Source organism: Mobula birostris, chromosome 15, assembly GCF_030028105.1.
Source record: "Mobula birostris isolate sMobBir1 chromosome 15, sMobBir1.hap1, whole genome shotgun sequence".
Taxonomy (NCBI): Eukaryota; Metazoa; Chordata; class Chondrichthyes; order Myliobatiformes; family Myliobatidae; genus Mobula; species Mobula birostris.
This window is the reverse complement of record NC_092384.1, coordinates 18,326,747-18,347,686: the sequence shown is the minus strand read 5'-3', so window position 1 is coordinate 18,347,686 and position 20,940 is coordinate 18,326,747. Positions and strand designations below refer to the sequence as shown.

Here is a 20,940-nt window from a genome sequence, read left to right as displayed (position 1 = left end):
TCAATCAGATCCCCTCTCATCCTTCTAAATTCTAGTGTATACAAGCCCAGTCGCTCCAATCTTTCAACGTATGACATTCCCACCATCCCTAGAATTAATCCAGTGAACCTACGCTGCACTCCCTCCATAGTAAGAATGTCCTTCCTCAAATTTGGAGACCAAAACTGCACACAATACTCCAAGTGGGGTCTCACCAGGGCCTTGTACAACTGCAGAAGGACCTCTTTGCTCCTATATTCAACTCCCCTTGTTATGAAGGCCAACATGCCATTAGCTTTCTTCACTAAGTAAAACATTAAAGAGAAGGCAGCAGAAAGGTTTAAACAAGCAGCTGGTTAGTACTTTATCTATTACTCAGCCTGCTCTGGCTAAATCAGTGAGCAAGAGAGAAAGGAGCAGTAGGAGGCCATGGCCTGGTATGTGCTGGGAAGTGGTCTCCAGAAGTTGCTGGATGAAAATCAGATTTAGCTGTGGTGGAACGCTTAGACCAGTGATTCCCAGTGGGGGCGGTACCACCCCACATGAGGGTGGCTACCTGTCCTAAGGATTCTTGGGTGGGGGGGGTGGTAAGCGGCGCCCCAAGTTGAGGCACTTCCAAACAAAAGGATGAGCCACTGGAACACGGGAAGAACCACAGGTCTGCAGGCGGTGAGCACTCGTCGTCACAATGCATCTGAAACTCGGTAATCTCATCCGACCTTACCGACCAAACAGACGTTATTGGTGATGCATAAATTAGCAACCGCAGTGCCCAACAGTTCTGCTTGACTCGCGGCACTGAACTAGTTCATGCAATTTAACATTTGGTAAGTGAAGTACAGATATACCGGAAACAGGTGAAATAGAACCTGCCTACCCTGAGGATTCCTCCTGAGGTGTTCAAAGCGACCTCGGCTGCATATGTGCGGTCAACGACCATCTTATGGTTTTATGGGACCTTACGTGATTGATCAATCGCGCTAATTGGAGTGGTAGAAAGGTAGCTTGCCGAACACCAGCTCTGTCCCGACTAACATTCAGATCCCAATCTGAATCCTCGTCAATGTAATTTTCACTGTTGTGATCATCTTCAACTTCGCCTCGCCGTTCCTTTGCATGCCGCTACCATCGTTTCGTCCATGTCAACCCGCTGCTGTCGTCAACATCCAATAGGCATTTCCAGATTGTGTTCATTTTTTAATTTTAGCTTATTCCTGATAACGATGGATAAATATCCTGCTGAGAAATAGAAAGTGCGTCAATACAATGTTGGAGTACGGTTTTATTCGGTTCTCATCAGATCAGCAATGCTCCATGCGTCGTATTTGGATTGTCTAATGAAGGAATGAAACCATCAAGATTGTAGGGACACTTCTGTAAAAGACACCCTGAAAAGACCACTTATGGTATTACTCAGTTCCAGAGGATGAAAGAAGCATTTGAAAAGCATTGCACACTCAGTTACTTTCCCAAGAAAACTAAAAATGACCTTGATATTGGTCTCATTGCTTCTTACAACATTTCCAAAATTATAGCAAAGTGTGGAAAATCTCATGGAATAGGTGAAAGGTTAATAATGCCACTGCATCAGAAATGCTCACCACTGCTCTCAAAATGGATACCCCTATTTTAAAATCAATTCCTCTGAGTAATAACTCTGTAGCTCGTTGTATTGACAAAATGAGTGACGACATTGAGAATCATTTATGCACAGAGGAACAAAAACAATATTTGTGATACAGCTGGATGAATAAACAGTGCGAGGCAATGATGCATTGCTAATGGCATATGCACTATTTGTCAAAATTGGAGAAGTTTATGAAGAGATTTTGTTTTGTAAAAAGTTAAAAACAAATATCAACAGAGAATCAATTTAGGACGAGTTCAAAATGTAAATTGAGGATAAAACTATTCCAATTAGGAACATGATTTCTTGTGCAATGGATGGAACACCATATATAACAGGGAAGCAATGCTGGTTTAGTGGCATATATGAAGAAGGATATTCCAAGTAATTTGCAATCCATTGTGTAATTCATCGTCATCATATCGTAGCTAAAAACCTCAGCCAACTTTTTTTAAACCATTATGTTATCACAAAATTAAAGCTCATCCGTTAAACAGCAGAATATTTCACCAGTTACCCTAAGATAACGTGTTTGAACGCTTGCTTCTTCACATTGGCTGTCAAAAGGCTGCTGCTTAACACGTTTCTATGATCATTTTGACACAGAGGTTCAATCTTTGCTCCAATTCAACAAGAGCTTGGGAAGCAAGATTAAGCTTCTATATGGAGCTGTGGCATACCAAGCTGATCTGTGTGATGAAATGAACGTTCTAAATATGAAACGGTAGGGTGAGAATTTTAATTTAATCCAGGCAAAAAGCAGTGTCCACTATGGGTAAGGAGTTGAAAATTTGGAAATAAATAAGCAAAACAATGGGAGAAGAATGTTCTCACAGTTTCCCTGCATTGAAAGTCTGGCACCCTCTTTCACATATGGTGATTTGCAAGAGTACTGCTTACATCTGCAGTCACTGAAGAAGGACTTTCAGAATTGATTCAAGGATTTGAACGATCTGGAAATTCTGGACTGGGTAATTAACCCACTTCTTTGCAAGGTGGAAGAACAGGGAGAGCGCTTGCAAGAAGAAATGATCAAAATTCAAAATGATAAGTAATTTTTTTTCAAAAATGTTGGCTTTTGTGGTGTGTGGTTACACTGTCATACAAAGTTTTCTGGTCTTTGGAGAAGAGCCAAACTGCTCTTCATTGCATTTCCCTCCTCCTACCTTTGTTGAAAGAGGCTTCAGTGCAGTGAACCACACGCAAAAAAAAGAGAAACCGCTTGGACATTGTTACGCCTGGGACTTAAGCCTTTTGCTACCGCAACTTGAACCAGAGATTTCAACTCTTGCTAAAAACCTTCAAGCTCAAAGGTCACAATGATATCGAAGATGCTGTACAACGTAGTGTGTAAGATAGGTTTAAAGACCGATAAAAAGTTAAAGCAGAATCACTTTAGCATAGGGTAGACTTGTTTTTACACTATGGGGGCGCCGGAAAGTATATTGTGCCTAAGAGGGGCGTTGGCAAGTATGAAAGTGCTCTAGGGTTAAGAAAGGGTCGGAAAACACTGGGACTATTCGGGAAGGGGAGGAGCGGGCAGACGATCAGAGGGAGTACGGAGTTGGAAGAAGAAAACATCCTTTCTCGGCACAAATCCTCTCCCACGCCCCGCAAGCGTCGGGACGCGCAGGCGCAGTTCGCTGCATTGTCGCGTCACGATGAAAGGAAGTTTGAGACGTAGACCGTGGTGACCGTGGGTGTTTACCGTTCTAATGGCTCAGAACACCGTTGAGAGGTACGGAGGATGGATGTGTTTTCCACTTGGGGAGTAGAGAGGGCGGGCAGTCACTGTCCGCTGTGGCAGGGTTCATGCCAGGTGAAATCATTGCTGGTCTTTTAACCCGCCCTCCGGGATGGTGCGGGTGGCCGTCCGGCCGCTTCGATTGCAATCAGTGCTGAGCCCCGGGTCGGGCTGCCTGTCCGTGGGAAGAGGATGGTTGTGTATTGCTGAACCGAGTTATTTTTCACAGTAACGGATTTAACCATAATGATCCGCTTCGCGCTTTGTAAGGATCTCAGACCCAGAGCCAATGTCACGGCCCAAGGTAGGAGTGTCGCACTTGTAAACTTGCATTGCAATTGCCTTGTCGCCAACCTCGTCTAGTACTCTTATAATACTTCCCCGAACGCGTGAAGAAGTGACCAGGTATGACGTTCACACCACCCTAGCCAGTTTTCTTTCAATTGTCAGCACAAGTATTCATCTTCATCATCGTTACATGCCGTGTCAGCCAAAGTATTAGTGTTGTCATATGGGACAATCTCCCGTAACCTGGGCTTGGGTGCCCATGCCTGGTTTTGCCTGGATCACACAGTCTAGGTGCAAATGTAGATGAGACAGCAATTTTCCAGTAGTGAGGTGAGAGTGACCAACATTGAGGCAATTCAGGGTCTGCGATGGCTTGTGGTATCAAGGAGTCCTGGTACATTTGAAGCCTGCTGGTATCACTCTTCTAGCCCAGATAGTGCCAGTGAACAATGCCACCTCAGGTTGATGTCCAGTCACAGACTGGAGAAAATCTGCAGATGCTGGAAGTCCAAGCCACACACAAAACGCTGGAGGAACTCAGCAGGCCAGGCAGTGAGTACAGTTGACGTTTCTGGCCCGCTGTACGCTTTTCCATAGATATTGCCTGACCTGCTGAGTTTCTCCAGCATTTTGTATATGTTGCTCAGGTCGATGTTCTTGTTGCTGTTTGCAGGATTTGTTTGTTGTGCGGTGGGGGGGGGGGGGGAGTGATGTTCTTGTTGCTGTTCAGGGGATTTTTTTTGCAGGGGGAATGTTTGTTTTTTTTTGAATGGGTTTTGTGGCTGTCTGTGGAGAATTTAAGTCTCAGGGTTGACTACTGCATGCAATCTTTATATAAATATACTTTGACCTTTGATCAAAGGGACAGTAGAGAGATAGTAGAGATTAGGAGTGCTGGAAATCTGCAGCAACACGCGTGCTGGATGCTGGAGGGGTTTAGAGGTCAGGCAGCAGCTCGGAGGGAAATGGACAATCCCTTCATCAGGGCTGGAAGGGAGGAGGACATGAGCAAGAAGGAAAGGGCGAGAGGGGAGGAGGTGGTGATGGGCAAATCCAGGTGGAAGGTAGGTAAGTGGGGTTACTGTCAGGTGGAAGAGGCAAAGGGTTGATCAAGATGGAATCTGATAGGAGAGGGCAGTTGACTGTGGAATAAAGGGAAGGAGGTGAGGAATCAGAGGGAGGAATATGAAGGCGGTGGGCTGTGATGTTGATGCAGGTTGGAGTCTATCAGGATGGTATTGCTTCTAGCAAGCCTAACACTCTAACGTGGTAGTCGAGGAGGCTGTGGACAGATACATCAGTGTGAGAATTGGAAGTGGAATTGAATGGCTGCTCACGAAGATATCCTGACCTTTGGGGCAGCTGGAGAGAAGGTGCTCAATGCAGTGGTCCCCCAGTCTGCTTCGGGTCTCTGCAATGTAGAGGAGGTCGCACTGGGAGCACTAGATGCAATAAATGTTGTTGATGGAGTCACATGTGAAAAGCTACCTCTCCTGGAAAGATCGTTTAGGGCCCTGAATGCTGGCGAGGGATGATGAGTAGGGGCAGGTTGCTGGGATAAGAGCCTGGAGGGGAATTAGCGAGGGCTGAGCAGATAAGGGAGTTGTGGTGAGTGATCGCTGCAGAAAGTGGAGAGGGGAGGAATATGTGCCCTGTAGTGGAACTCTTGTAGTTGTTCACTCACATTTTGGACTGGGTCGGGAGTTTGCCTTTTCATTGCAGTGCTTATAAATCAATGAGATTCTCCATTGTCCCAATGCATTGGAGCTGATCGACTATCTTCATAGCTGAGACTGACAGCTTTTGGCAGAATGATTACATGTTATAACTCTTCAGTCTTTATATCAACTGTTCAATCTCAGCAGTCTTCAGAAAGAATTTTAAATTACTTTATATATTTAAAACAGTTTCCAGTTGCTACCTACATGATAATATCTTGTAGTTACCTTCCATTTCAAAAAGCTATCAGTCACACTGAGTGCCTACAAGCTGATGGGCTGGGAAATTTCAAACATTTTTTACCCTCTCAGTGAAAAGGTCTTTGTCACTCAGTCCTAAGTGATCGTTATCTCCTTAGATTTAAGTCTTTATTTTCAGAATATACATCAAGGCTCATAGATTTTTAAAGCCTATTGCAAAAATGTTTCAGTGTGGTCACCACTGGCTTCTTTAAACTGAATGGGATGGGCCTGTTTGGATATATGGAGTAATTTCCTTATCTCCAGAAACAGGAAAGTGCTGGATGCTTTTGGAAAGAGGTTAAAGCTAAGGTGAAGGCACAGAAAAGAATGATTTGTTGGAGTGAAAGGTTTTATATATTATGACAGACTTAAAAATAACTTGTTTTCACAAAGAGAATGTTAAATGAAATCTAAATGTGTTGTTTGAATTTGGGAGGTTTTAGTAAAACAGGAGTGTGGCTGACTGAAAGATAAAAATCAGAATCAGGTTTATTGTCACTGACTGCTAAGTCATGAAGTTTGTTCTTTCGTGGCAACAGTGCAACACAAAGATACAGACTACTATAAGTTACAAAATAAATAGTGCAAAAATAGAACTAATGAAGTTGTCTTTGTGGACTATTCAAAAATCTGATGGCAGAGGCAGGAGGCTTCTGTACCTCCTCTCTGGTGGTAATTAATAGAAGCGGGCATGCTTGAGTGGTGAGAGCCCTTAATGATGGATGCTGCTGCCTTCTTGGGACACCATCTCTTGAAGATATCCTTACTGGCGAGGTGGCCTGTGCCCATGATGGAGCTGGTTTAGTCTACATCTCTCCGTGTCCTCTGTCAATCCTATGCTATCAGTCAGAATGCTCTCCACCACACAACTAGAGAAATTTGTGACATGCCAAATCTCTTCAAACTCCTAATGCAGTATAGCCACGAAGGTGCTTTATTTCAATATTTTGGGCCCAGGATAGATTCTCTGACACACAGAAGTTTGAAGCTGCGTACCCTTTTCCACTGCAGACCCCTCAATGAGGACTGGTGTGGGTTCTCCCAGCTTCCTCTTCCTGATGTGCACAGTTAATTCCCTGGTGTTGCTGACGTTGAGTACGAGTTTGCTGGACATCACTTCTCAACCAGCTGGTGTACCTCACTCCCTCATGTCTTTCATTTTCAGATTACTAAAAGAACATGGGGAGGTTATACTAGATTCTTCTGCACAAAGGGCTGTTCGGTTAAGCATTCAGACAGTTCTCAGTTTAACTTAATATCCCTTCATAACCTCTCTCCTCATTCCTGTAGTGCTGTCCAAAGGTCTTAGGTACCCTAGAGTTTTTTAATATAAATTTTGATTTAGATGTTTATTTTGTCTTCTGTATTAGCGTGCCAGTAGAAAAGAGAGAATTTTAGATTCATTTCCCCAAAAAATTAAAGGTTACACAGATTTTTTTTGGTGTCTTATTAACACAAGTACCATGTAAAAACTTAATTTGTAAGCATATAGCTCAGCGCATGATTAAACAGAGGTAACAACAGGGGCTAATGATCAATGACATAACGCGTTAAACAGAAATGGGTGTAGAAGGAATCAAACTGGGTGAAAGACAACCAAACTAGAAGGGAGGGTGTGACGGTTTGGCATAATCTGAACTGTGAGTGGGTCGGGCTGGCAGATAGTCTTTCTGGAATGGAAGAGAAGGATGTCAGGGACATGTGGAGTGGAAGAAAGTGCAGACAGATAGGAAAAGTGGAAGTAGAGGAGAAAATGATAAGGATGATGAGAACAACGATCAACTTGAAAGAAGGTGACAGGAGAGGAGTGTAAAGTAATGTGTAAGTCTAAGCAAGGCAGTGAAGTAAATGCATTGAGTCCACTAGCAGTGACTAACAATCTAAAGAAGGTAACAGGAGATGTAAGTATTGCAAAGGTTCTGTATGATGGAACAGAGGGACAAAGTAATGAAGGTACTAAATATTGTCAAAAAGAGAGGTTATGGAAAAGAGAGTGTAGTGGAAAAATGGTATTGAAGAGGTGACAACGTGAATACCAATTAGAGAAAATTTAGAGGAACTAAAGAAAAATATTAAAACCGGATTGGTGACTGAAATTAAGAGATTAAAAGCAGTGAGGAATGGAGAAAAGGTCAATAGCACATCTGTTATATTAATATTTCAGGGTTCAATCTTAGCAGAAAAACAAACCATTGGATTCATATGCTTTAGTGTCAGAGCCTATGTTCCACTGCACTTAGGTGTTATAAATGGGCATGTAGCACGGGTATGTAAAGGAAGGCAGAGATGTGGTAGATGTGGAGCGGAACGCATGTATGAACTGTGCAGACAAGGTGAACTGGTAAAATGTCATTGTGGTGGGGCCCAGACAGTGTCCAATGGGGGATGTGAAATTAGAAAAAAAGCAATGGAAGTCCAACAATTGAAGGGACAGCGTAATATGTCGTATGTGGAAAAGGTTTGGATAGTGAACAACAAGAGAAGAATGAAAAAAGGAAATAATGCAAATGCAAGACAAGGTCAGTCAAATAATTCAGCATTAGTGATTAGTGCAGATAAATTAGTTTTCATGGTAAATGTTATTGTTATGAACAGCAAAAACTAAATTGGGGAAGATAAAAACAACGGTGAAGGCAGCAGTGAGGTTTTTGAATATAAGAGAGCTATCATGGGAGCAAGTGCAGGTAGAACTGGGTTGGAATGATCCAAGTTTTGAGGCTTATTTGCAAGGTAACTAATACTCATCCTGTAAACTCTTCCGAGGAATGCTGGAAGTTGAATAGCTGTTGGACAGGAATTTAAGAGTCATGTGAGAGATTTTGCTAAGACACCAGATGTGATATGTGTGCAAGAAAGTTGGCTTAACCCAACACTAGATTTTGTAATTAATGGTTATGATAGTGTAAGAAATGAGAGAGTTATTGCAAGGGGGGCAGGTGTGTGTTTTTGTGTGTGTGTGTGTGTGTGTGTGTGTGTGTGTGTGTGCGCGACTTCTGTTAAAAAAGCTTTTACAGTATTGACAGCTAAAGAAAGGAGAAGAGCTAGAGTACCTAGTAACCAAAGAATGGCCAAAGGAAATTACAATTAAAATCGTTAATGTCAATAGTCCTTGTAAAAAATTAGGAAAAGGTTTGGAGAAGCAAATTGGTACCCAGGGAAGTACAGTATATGTGGGAAGCATGATAACATTAATGGAGCAGTGATAGAGCTTATGGAAGAGGAAAATCTGGCATGATTAGATTTTGGAAGTGGGGCAAAAGTAAATTTTAATGCAGTTTCTGAACCAACAATCGATTTAACATTAGTTACAGCACCTTTATCAGGAAAATGTTGATGGGAGGATTTGAAAGAAACAACAATAGGCAGTTATCATTATGTCAAATCGAAATGGAAATCATGATAGATCAGGAAGTATGCTGGAACGCTGGCTTTTGAAAAGGCTGACTGGGGAAAATTTAAAGATTTAAGTGATAAAGAATTACAGAATATTGAAATCAATCTGCATGTAGATCTTTTATGTGACAAGATTGTAGAAGGGATAATGACAGCGGCAGCAATAAGTATACCAAGGAAGTAGAGTACGGCTCAAATGAAAGACATCGCAATAGACCAGTTAGGGTGTTTAAAGAGGAGGCACAATTTGCAAAAATTAACTTGAGTACAGAAAAATGCAAACAGTAGTAAAAAAAAAATGGAAATTGGAGTAGGTTTTGCAACTTGAGGAATACAGACACGTACTGAGAGAGTTTGGGAGGTGATAAAAGAATGAATAATCTGACCAGGGAAATTGGATTCCCAGTGTTTTATGATGGAGAGAGAGCTGTAATATCAAAGGTAGAGAAAACTGAAATGCTAGTACATACTTTTGTTAAAATACACAGTTCTGACAATACGAGTAATGAAGGAAACGGAGAAGAGAGGAAAGATTATTAGAGAACTTGGGAGCATTAAGCACAAAAACATTAGAGATGGGTGGAAATTTTGAGGGTTTATTAAATGTGATGTTCTCCATGACAGAATTTAGTAGTGTTTTAGAAAGACAAAGGAAATATCCCCAGGAAGCATCAACTAAGTTATCTAATTTGAGTGAGAAAGGGAAGGAAGTTATTTAGTCATGTATGGGGGAGAAGAGAAACTTCCTAAAGCATGGAAAGAAGCAATCATAGTTCCAATACATAAACTAAACAAAAATCCTAACTATACAGAAAGTTACAGAGCACAAACAAGAGAAAATCTGCATTTGCTGGAAATCTGAGCAACACACATAAAATGCTGGAGGAACTCAGCAGGCTAGGAAAAAAAGTACAGTCAACATTTCGGCCAAAACCCTTCAGCAAGGCTGGAGAAAAAAAGTTGAGGAGTAGATTTAAAAGGTGTGGGGAGGGGAGAGAGAACCACCAGGTGATAGGTGAAACCTGGAGGGGGAGGGCTGAGAAGTGGATTGGTGAGAGAGGGAAAAGGGGAGGGGGGTTGGGGGGCATTACTGGAAGTTAGAGAAATCAGATTGAAGACTACCCAAATGGAATATAAGGTGTTGTTCCTCCAACCTAAGTGTGGCCTCATCCCAACAGTGGAGGAGGCCATGGATTGACGTATTGGAATGGGAATGGGAAGTGGAATTAAAATGGGTGGCCATTGGGAGATCCCGCTTGTTCTGGCGGACAGAGTGTAGGTGCTCAACGAAGCGGTCTCCCTGATATACAGGAGGCCACACCGGGAGCACCGGGCACAGTAAATGACCCCGACAAACTCACAGGTGAAGTGTCGCCTCACATGGAAGGACTGTTTAGGACCCTGGGTGGTAGTGAGGGAGGAGATGCAGGGGCAAGTGTGGCACTTGTTCTGGTTGCAAGGATAAGTGCCAGGAGGATGATCAGTTGAGGTGGACGAATGGACAAGGGAGTTGCGTAGGGAGAGATCCCTGCAGAAAGCAGAAAGTGGGGGGGCGGGGTGGGGAGAGGGAAAGAAGTGTTTGGTGGTGGGATCCTGTTGGAGCTGGCAGAAGTTTCGGAGAATTATGTCCTGGATGTGGAGGCTGGTGGGGTGGTAGGTGAGGACAAGAGGAACCTATCCCTGGTAGGGTGGCAGGAGGGAGGGGTAAGAGCAGATGTGTGTGAAATGGAAGAGATGCGGTTGAGGGCAGTGTTCATGGTGGAGGAGGGGATGCCCTTTTCTTGGAAAAAGGACAACATCTCCTTCATTGTAGAATGGAAAAACCTCATCCTGAGAGCAGATGTGGTGGAGATGGAGATATTAAGAAAAGGGGATGGCGTTTTTACAAGTAGTAGGGTGGGACAAGGTGTAGTCTAGGTAGCTGTGAGAGTCCATGTGTTTGTAATGGACACCAGTGGATAAGCTGTCTCCAGAGATCGAGAAAGGGAAGGGAGTTGACAGAAATGGACCAGGTGAATTTGAGGGCAGGGTGGAGGTCCCCAGAAAAGAACAAACAAAAGGCCTTCCTTGTGGGGGATAGAGGTGTATAGGGTCTAGATGTCCATAGTGAAAATGACCAATAGGATTAACCTCATGTTTATGTAAAACCATGGAAAAATCATTAATAAGAGATTGACATATAACATTGAAACAAGATGGGGTAGTTGTAAATATCAGAGTGTATTTAGGAGTGGAAGAGGAGCCATGGATTCAGTTTGATGCCTAAAACATGAGGTGAGGAGGGCTCAGTTGAACAGAGAAAGCATAGTAGCAGTCTTTTCTGATGTAGAGCAAGCATATGAAGTGATGTGGAAGGAAGGTTTGATCTTAAATTATATAAATCGGGAATTAGAAGTTGAATGCTAAATAGGATAAAAGGTTTTTTAATTAGTAGATCCATCGTGGTGCAAGTAGGGAAATCTATGTCAGGTAAACAAATTAGAAAATAGAGCCCCTCAGGGAAGTGTTGTTAGTCCACTATTATTTGCTAGGGACATGCCTGTCCTAGCATGCAAAGTCAGCTGCGGCAGCCGGAGCAGATGAGATCTACAGTGAGATCCATCAGCTAGGAATGTGGTAGTGCAACACTCCGTGGAGTGCAAAATGCATGACACAGCACAGAAGATGTGATGGTCATCCACTACAACCAAGGAAGACCCCAGCTTATGACACTTATTTGTAGCACTGGACCCAGACTTCTGAGGTCAAGAGAGTAGAACTGTCCCAGTGCAACAGTTCTTCCATTTTCAAAACTCTCCTGCACGGGTTTCCTGTCATCATTGGATACGATGGACAACCACCATTATTTGCTATGATGATAAATGATATCTTTTCTAATATAAATAGTAGCATTGGAGTATTATTATTTGTGGATGATGGAGTGATGTGGAAAAGGGGTGGGAACATAGAATTTATAACATGGAGACTTCAGGAGGCAAAAGTTAAGGTGGAAGATTGGGCATGAAAATGGGGATTCAGATTTCCAGCAGAGAAATCCAAAATAGTGTTTTTCATAGAGGATAAAACAACACTTAAAACTAAAACTTTATGATACAGAATTTGAAAGTGTGAATGCCTTTAAATTTATAGGAATTTGGTTTGATAAAAGACTCGCATGGTCAACACATTAAAGAATAACAACCAAAAGTAAGAAAGGGCTAAATGTTATGAGGTGTTTAATATGAAAGGAATGGGGAGCTGATTGGAAATCCTTGACAGTAAGCTATATGGGATTAATAAGATCAATACTGGACTATGGAAGTATGATATATGGATCAGCATCACACTGTGTGCTCAATAAGCTGGATATAATTCAAAGTCAAGCATTAAGGTTAACCAGTGGGGCAATAAGGACAACACCAGTGGTGGCAATGTAGGTGGAGTTGGGAGAGACACCTCTGAAACTGAGAAGAACAGAGCTTGTGTTAACATATTGGGTACACCTACAAGAACCTGGAGAAAATCATCCAACTACAAAGCTTTTAGATTCATGCTGGGAAAAGGAAAGAAAGAAAATCAAAAGTTTTGCATGGATTATTGAAGGAAAAGCAAAAAGGACAGGGATTAGTAATAAGGTTGTGAATGATACAGTGCCTTTCCCTGGGGTGTGTGGTAAGCACCAGAGGTAAATCTTAAATTATTCAAAAGCAAACAGGAAATAGCAAAGTGATTTTAAATCAAAATATAGTTGAATCTTCTGTAAGCAGGAATTGTTAATGGATATGTACACGGATACTTCAGAAATAGTAATAATTGTTGAGGGGTAGGACCCGTGTGCCTGATTTTAACATGAAAGAGCAGGTAAGGATAGATGATGCTTTCTCAATGTATACAGGTGAAATGACGGATTTGCAGTGGGTAGAGGAAGTGCGACTAGGGAAAGTGGGAATATTGTCTGATTCTAGAACAACAATCAGCAGTCTAAGAGATTTACAGTTAGATGCAGGACCAGACATTATGTGTGAGATAGTACAAACCTTGTTTAGACTTCAAATGATGGGACTCTGTGTATGTTTTATGTCAATTCCAGCACATGTTGGTATTAGAGGGAACAAGCAGGTGCATAAATTAGCAAAGGAGGCAACTAGACAAGCTGAAGCGGACATTGAAATAAATTATAGTAAAGGAGAAATGAAAACATTATTAAAAATGAAATTTAAAAAATGTGGAGAAAACAATTTGATGAAGAGAGAAGAGGAAGACATCCTTATAATATCCAGAAAGAAGTGGGATGGCTGAGGAATGCAGTGGGGAGGAGGTGATTATATCAAGATAAGAGTGAGGTTTGGGCACATGAGGTTAAGTAATACATTGTTTTTAATGAAGAAACCACAATAATGGGAGGTGTGAATATTGTAATCAGTAAGAAATAGTTGAGCATGTACTGGTGAGGTGTCCAGTTGTAGAATGCACTTCTGGTGCTGCTTGGACACGTCTTCAGTGATGAACCCGGGGTCATAGGGTGTTTCGGATCTTTAATCATCAGACACCCCCGCCCAGTCAACCCAGCCGGGGGTGATCAGCCCCCGACTTGTGTCCAAGAGGCCTTTTCAGCAGTGTCCAGAATGTTCTTGGTGGCTCTTCTGCACTGCAGTCCTTTGACTCCAGGGGGTTTAAGAGTCCGCTGTAATGAATGATCAGCAAAGCCCCGGCACCCAACTTCGACTGGCTCACAGCAAGCTCTCCAGCCATTGCTCCAGCATTCTGCAACAAGATCTGTGTATTTAGCCCTCTTGCACTCGTTGGCCTCTTCAATCCGGTCTTCCCAGGGGAGAGTAAGTTCCAGCAGGACACTTGCTTTGTAGACTCCGATATTAACATCATGTCCAGGCGGAGCATAGTAGCTGCAATATTCTCTGGGAACTTGAGCTGCCTCTCTAGATCGACTTGGAGCTGCCAGTCTCGTGCAGTGGTAAGAAGCCCTCCCGAGGAGCTAGGCCGATGCTGAGCCTTCTCCCCCGCTCTAATAAAGGTGATGGGCTGTTTGGGAGCATACTGATTTTTGCTGTCTTGAATAGCTGTGCTGATCGTATCTGCCATGGACCTTAGGACTTGGTCATAGCGCCAGCGGTATCACCCTTCCCCCAACGCCTTTGGGCAACAACTGAGGATATGCTCCAAAGTGCCCCTCTTCTGGCACAGTTGGCATGCTGGAGTGTTTGCCATTCCCCACCTCTGCAGGTTGCCCGGGCTTGGGAGAACGTCATAAACTTATTGGATGAGAAACTTGATGCACAATGGTTCGGCTCTCCAGAGCTCTGTCTAGGAGAACTTGCTCCCATCTAGTCCAGGCTGGCCATCTTGCTGTATCGTTCTTCCTCCACTTCTGCTCGTATCTCGTCCTGAACAAGTTGACGCTTCACCTTTCCGTGGGTTTTGTTGTAGCGTGGTTTGGGACAACAGCCCAGTCCTGCTCGCCCCACCGCCACAGTGCCCACCAAAATATTGTGCCGCGGCCATGCTTCCGCTCTGTCGACAGCTTTCTGTGCCTGCCACTTCCTTCCGGTCTTTACACGGATTTCTGCCGAAGCGACTTTAATGTCAGAGGAGTCTCGGTACATCATAACCTCCCTGGCTCAAGTGACTTTGAATTCCTCTGATAGGCTGCTGATGAGGAGCTGCAGCTTGGTGGATTGCCCATACGGGGCAACGCTGCTCAAGGTCCGGGGCAGTGCCAACCACCTCCGAAAAAACTGACTGATGGTCTTCTCTAGAGCTTCCACTGTTGACATTGACACCTCGTAGACTAGAAGGGGCCAGGGTGGCCTTGGCAAGACTCTGTGTTGGTACATCCAGGCTTAGAATTTTCCTGGAAGCCCCGATTTGTCCAATCGCAGTGAGCCAGGTTATCAAGTTGCTTCTAGTTTGCTGAAGTGCGGCTGTGTCCTTCAGGGAACTGTCAAAGATCCTGCCTAGGCTCTTGACTGTTTTTTCTGTCACCGTTGGAATCTGGCTCCCTCCCAGGGTAAAGCGGAACCGGTCGGCCACTCTTTCCTTCTTCAGGACCAGAGACCTGGACTTGGCTGGTTTAAAGCTCATCCTTGCCCATGAGATGAGCCGTTCCAGCCCTTGAAAGAGCCATCTGCAACCAGGGACGGATGTTGCCATCACTGTCAGATTGTCCATGAATGCTCTTATGGGGGGCTGCTGAGTGCCAGATCTAGACTTGGGGCATATACATATATATATAGTGTCCAATATATAATTAAGTGAGCATGGTTAATTTTAAAGTTATCATGGAATAAAATACAACAACATTAGCAGTATTTTGCAGAAAGGGTCTCAGGATTATTGATTTAAATATATAGTGCAGTTCCTTAGAATACAGGCCGAGTCTCCACTTAGCAGCTCATGGAGTAAGACGTTTTTGTCATAGCTCCATCTTTTACAACTTACTTTCCATTGCTAGATTCGTTTCAAGTTTGAAGATTTATTAATTTTGCTGAAGGATTTACGATTTAATTACGATGGCTGATATTCGATCTGGAACCAAATTAAGAAGTGGCAAAACTCTTCCCAAAGCTCAACAAACAAAGAAATCAGAGGAAGTTTCTACTTCAGAAAGAATGCTCTCTTTAATAGAAGCTATTAATGCGAAGATTGGTATGGTGGATACCAAAATCAATAAATTGACAAACGGTAGTGAAATGCTTGAAAAAACTATTCTCGCTGTTCAGGAATCTGGAAGATCGATATCTGATGCTTAAGCAGAGCACTCACAGAATTGAAAGAGAACAGGAGTTAAAGTCTCAAGCTATTAATGAGCAGGATTTGAAGATGGCTTTTATGGAAAAGAAAATTAATGAGACTACTTCGGAGTTATCAAGAATTAAGAAGAAAACGATTGATCTGGAAGGCATAAGTCGCAGGATGAATTTACGCATACTAGCTTTGCCTTAAAATACGGAATTCGGTGAGCCATTAAAGTTTTTTTCAAACACTTTATACTCACTCTTTAGTGACATTCTCGAAGCCTGTCTGATATTGGACAGAACCACCAAATTCCACGTCTTAAACCTTCAGCTGAAATGAAACCACGTCCTGTAATTCTGTGTTTGCATTATTTCACAACCAAAGAAGCTGTTCTTCGGGATGCAAGGAAAAGGGAAAGCTAATTTATAACGAAGTTAAGATTCGTATAGTTGAAGATTTTACCCCAGAGATTTATGCTGAAAGAATTAAATATCGGGAAGTTATGGCTGAACTTTTTAAGATTAACTGTTGCCCTTCTCTGCATTATACAGCTCGTCTAAGATGTATTGACTCTCCAGAAGACGGTTGGAAATTTATAAAGGAGTTTAAGTCCATTTCATAAGCAATTTGAAAAGTGGATCCTTAGCTGGGAGTTGTTTGTAACGGCTTTGATGAAAATCCGCTCCACGTTTTATGAGTGCCCAGACACGGACGTGGTTGATTCACTTAGATCTGTTGTTGTTTGCTTTAACAGTTAATATAGGTTTGGATTTAATGTATATAGATTTACTTTTTTTTCTTTGATTTGAGTTAATTTTTGGTTGGGAGTTGTTTGTTACGGTTTCGATGAAAGTCCACTATATGTCTTACGAGAGCTAAGATATGGATTTTGTTGACTTTAATAGTTAATGTAGTTTTGAATTTAACATATATGTATTCACTTTTTTTTAAATTTGTAAGTCTTTAAAATTAGTTGTATATTAGTTGGTTGGATTTATCCTTTTTTTGAATACATGGTTGCGTATTTCAAATGGATTTAAGATGGCCATCGGTAATTTGTTCTTAACTGTTGTTAGACATAATATGAAAATATTTGGAATCTGTTTACTTTATGTATTCTTTGTTATGTCTTTTTCATGGTGGTAATGTGTTACTTTGTAAGCAGGGGCTGCTATCTGGAAACGGGTTAAAGGTTATTAGAACAGCATGCCATTCACCTGTTGGATGGTTTTAGGGTTTCCGGGGGAGGAGGGTCAGTCTATTAAATTAGTTTTTTTTTGACTGGGCAGTCCTGAGGATTTTTTTGTCACTCGTTTTGCTTTTCTTTCTGATCGAGTCATGCTTCTCCCTTTTCTCGGACTTAGTTGGCGCCTGCACATTAGTTTATAAAAATTTTAAATTAAACTTTAAATATGGATCTTAATAAAATGAATATAATATCTTGGAATTTAAATGGTATGAACCAACCTATTAAGCACAGAAAGATTTTTAAGAGATTAAAAACATTTTGTGCGGATATTATTTTTGCGCAGGAGGCTCATGTCCGCAGGCAGGATGAAGCTCGTTTTTTTAAAATTTTGGAAGGGACCCTTATTTCATTCTTTATCAGTAAATAAAATAAGAGGGGTATGTATTTTTATTAATTCTAAAATCCCTTTTGTTCATTTTAATACTATTATTAATTTAATTGGAAGATATTTAATTGTCACTGGTTTGTTATATAGTTAAAAGATGGCTTTGGCGTGTGTATCTGCACCTAATATAGATAGCCCTGAATTTTAAAAAAAATTATTTTTTGTATTGCCGAATTTAAATGAATATAAGTTGATCATGGGCGGTGACTTTAACTGCTGTCTCAGTCTGTCGATTGACGGAGCGTCCACCAATCTGTCACTTCCTAATAAAGCTGCGACCTGTATTAATTCTTTTTTATTAGAGTACGGTTTGGTGGATATTTGGAGATTTAAATATCCTAAAGAAAAAGACTTTTCTTTTTTTCACATGTATACCACAAATATTCAAGAATTGATTATATTTTGCTGGACACGCGATTGGTGCCCTCTGTTGAGTGTGCATATGATGTGATTGCGTTGTCAGAACCTATGAAACTAACTTTGAAGTTTTCTGATAATATTCAGATACCTCAGTGGAGACTTAATGTTTCCTTGTTACAAGATTCAACCTTCGTAAATTTTATTAAAGAGCAAATTACTCTATTTTTTGAATTAAATACAACTGAGGGAATGTCAAATTTGGTTATTTGGGATTCGATGAAATCTTTTCTTAGGGGACAGATAATTTCATACTCAGTAGGTTTAATAAGGAAAACTAAGGCGGAACTTTTACTGAGTACTAATAGGATTAAAAAAAATAAGGTTTATTCAGTCATGCCTAGTGAAGATCTCTTTAAGGAAAGGGTGGAACAGATATGAATACATTAGATGCACCTATTAAACAAGAGGAAATAGCAAGAGTTATATCTTCTTTCCAATCAGCTAAGACTCTGGGACCGGATGGATATACAGTGGAATTTTATAAGACTTCCACTGACATACTTACACTTCATTTATGTCAAATTTTCACTGATTCTATATCCTCTGGGACTCTACCGAAAACTTTTTATGAAGCTTCAATCTCTACTTTCTAAAAAAGGTAAATATTATCTGAATGTGCTTCCTATAGACCAATCTCTCTATTGAATGTGGATTTTAAAATTCTTTCTGAGATTTTGACTAATAGACTTGAGAATATTTTACCTACTGTTATTATGTGTGTTGCTTGAATTTCCAGCATCTGCAGAATTCCTGTTGTTTGGATTTATTAAAAATAGGTATTCACATTTTAACATTGGAAGATTATTAAACATTATTCACTCTTCTCCATCCAAAGAATCTGAATGTGTTGTTTCTCTTGATGCAGAAAAAGCCTTTGATAGGGTGGAGTGGTTTTACTTATTTGACGTTTTGGAAAGATTTTAATTTTGGCCCGGGATTTACTTCCTGGATCAATTTGATCTATCATGCCCCTATGGCTGCCGTTATAACTAATAATCAAAAATCTCCCTATTTTAAATTATGTAGGAGTACTCGGCAGGGATGTCCTCTTAGCCCTTTATTATTTAACTTGGCTTTAGAACCCCTTGCTATTGCTCTTAGAGATTCTAATACTGTTCAGGGTTTTAAGAGAGGGGACAAAATACACAAGGTTTCGTTATATGCAGATGACCTGTTAGTTTATATTTCAGATCCTAGGAAATCTATTCCTTCTATGTTATCTATATTTTCTGAATTCAGTAGATTTTCTGGGTATAAATTAAATTTACATAAAAATGAGTTATTTCCTATTAATAATCACTCAGATCCAAATCATCAAGTATTGCTATAAATTACTTTACCTATCTTGGTATTAAAATTACTAAAAGTTTTAGGGACCTCTATAAATATAATTTTTTTCCATTAATTGAATACACCAAACAAATGCTTTCTAAATGGTCGCCTATGACATTATCAGTAATAGGTTGAGTTAATGCTATTAAAATGATAGTTTTGCTGAAATTCTTATATATATTTCAGGCAGTTCCTTCCTTTGTTCCTAAAATGTTTTTTGACAGAATAGAATCCATAATCTTATCTTATATTTGGAACAATAAAAATCCTAGATTGAGTAAACCCTTATTGCAGAAATTAAACAAGGATGGTGGTATGGCTTTGCCAAATTTTAGAATGTATTACTGGGCAATTAATATTCGATATATTACTTTTTGGATTCACTATTCAGATATACATGAATGTCCTTCACGGTTGGATTTGGAGGAAAACTCGGTGAAAAGGTTTTCTTTGGCCTCTTTACTGGGAGCTCCTCTTCCTTTTTTGTCTTCTAAGATCAGTAGATAAGATTTTAATCCCATTATTAAGCATACATTAAGAATTTGGTTTCAGTTTCGTAGATTTTTGGAGTTAAGTAATTTTATTCTTTCTAGTAATATCCATCTTAATTTTTTTTAAACCATCAATTTTGGATAAGGCCTTTTTAATTTGGAAAACCAAGGGAAGAATAATTTTCTCAGATTTGTTTTTAGGGGATTGTTTAATGTCTTTTTCTCAGTTAGTGGATAAATATGATTTATCTAACATACACTATTTTAGATATTTACAAATTAGGAATTTTTTATGTGGTTTGTTGCCAGATTACCCTTCTGCTTATCTACCTAATATGATAGATACCCTCTTTCAGTTTAAGCCATTTCAAAAAGGGTTGATAGCTATAATCTATAAAGTTATTGAATTCATGAATGATATCTAATGATAAAATTAAACGTGCTTGGGAATTGGAATTTCAAGAGTCATTTTCAGATAATCAATGGAGTAAAATATTTCATTTGGTTAATAATTCATCTATGTGTGCCCGTCAGTCCTGATACAGTTCAAGGTAGTCCATCGGGCCCATATGTCAAAGGATAAACTAGCGCGTATTTTTTCCAATATTAATCCTATTTGTGGCGGATGTAATATTGAGGTGGCCGCTTTAACTCATATGTTTTGGTCTTGTATAAAGCTAGATAACTTTTGGAGAGATGTTTTTAAAATGCTATCAAAAGTCTTGGATCTTGTTGTACAGCTACAGATTGGCAGGTATGATATTGTGGCCATCACTGAGACCTGGCTAAAGGATGCATGTCTCTGGGAGCTGAACGTCCAAGGATACACGGTGTATTGGAAGGATAGGAAGGTAGGCAGAGGGGGAGGCATGGCTTTATTAGTGATAAATGATAGTAAATCATTAGAAAGAGGTGATATAGGATCGGAAGGTGCAGAATCTTTATGGGTTGAGCTAAGAAATAGCAGGGGTAAAAGGACCCTGATGGCAGTTATTTATAGGCCTCCAAACAGCTGCAGGGATTTGGACTACAAATTACAACAGGAAATAGAAAAGGCTTGTCAGAAGGGCAGTGTTATGATAATTGTGGGGGATTTTAACATGCGAGTAGATTGGGAAAATCGGGTCAGCACTGGATCTCAAGAGAAAGACTTTGTAGAAAGTCTGCGAGTTGGCTTTTTGGAACAGCTTGTTGTTGAGCCCACTAAGGGATCGGCTGTACTGGATTGGGTATTGTGTAATGAACCGGAGGTGAATAGAGAGACTGAGGTGAAGGAACCCTTAGGAGACAGTGATCATAACATGATTGAGTTCACTGTGAAATTAGAAATAGAGAAGCA

The 20,940-nt window shown here is 40.8% G+C and overlaps 1 protein-coding gene across 2 annotated transcripts in view; it reads left to right on the top strand.

Moving 5' to 3' along the window:
* The first annotated feature begins 3,257 nt into the window (after positions 1–3,257).
* Positions 3,258–20,940, top strand: part of LOC140210435 (palmitoyltransferase ZDHHC1-like) — a 55,586-nt gene continuing 37,903 nt past the window's right edge. For both annotated transcript variants that reach the window (XM_072279388.1, XM_072279387.1), the window contains exon 1: positions 3,258–3,344. The gene's annotated coding sequence lies outside the window, so the exon portion shown is untranslated. The remainder of the gene's footprint in view (positions 3,345–20,940) is intronic.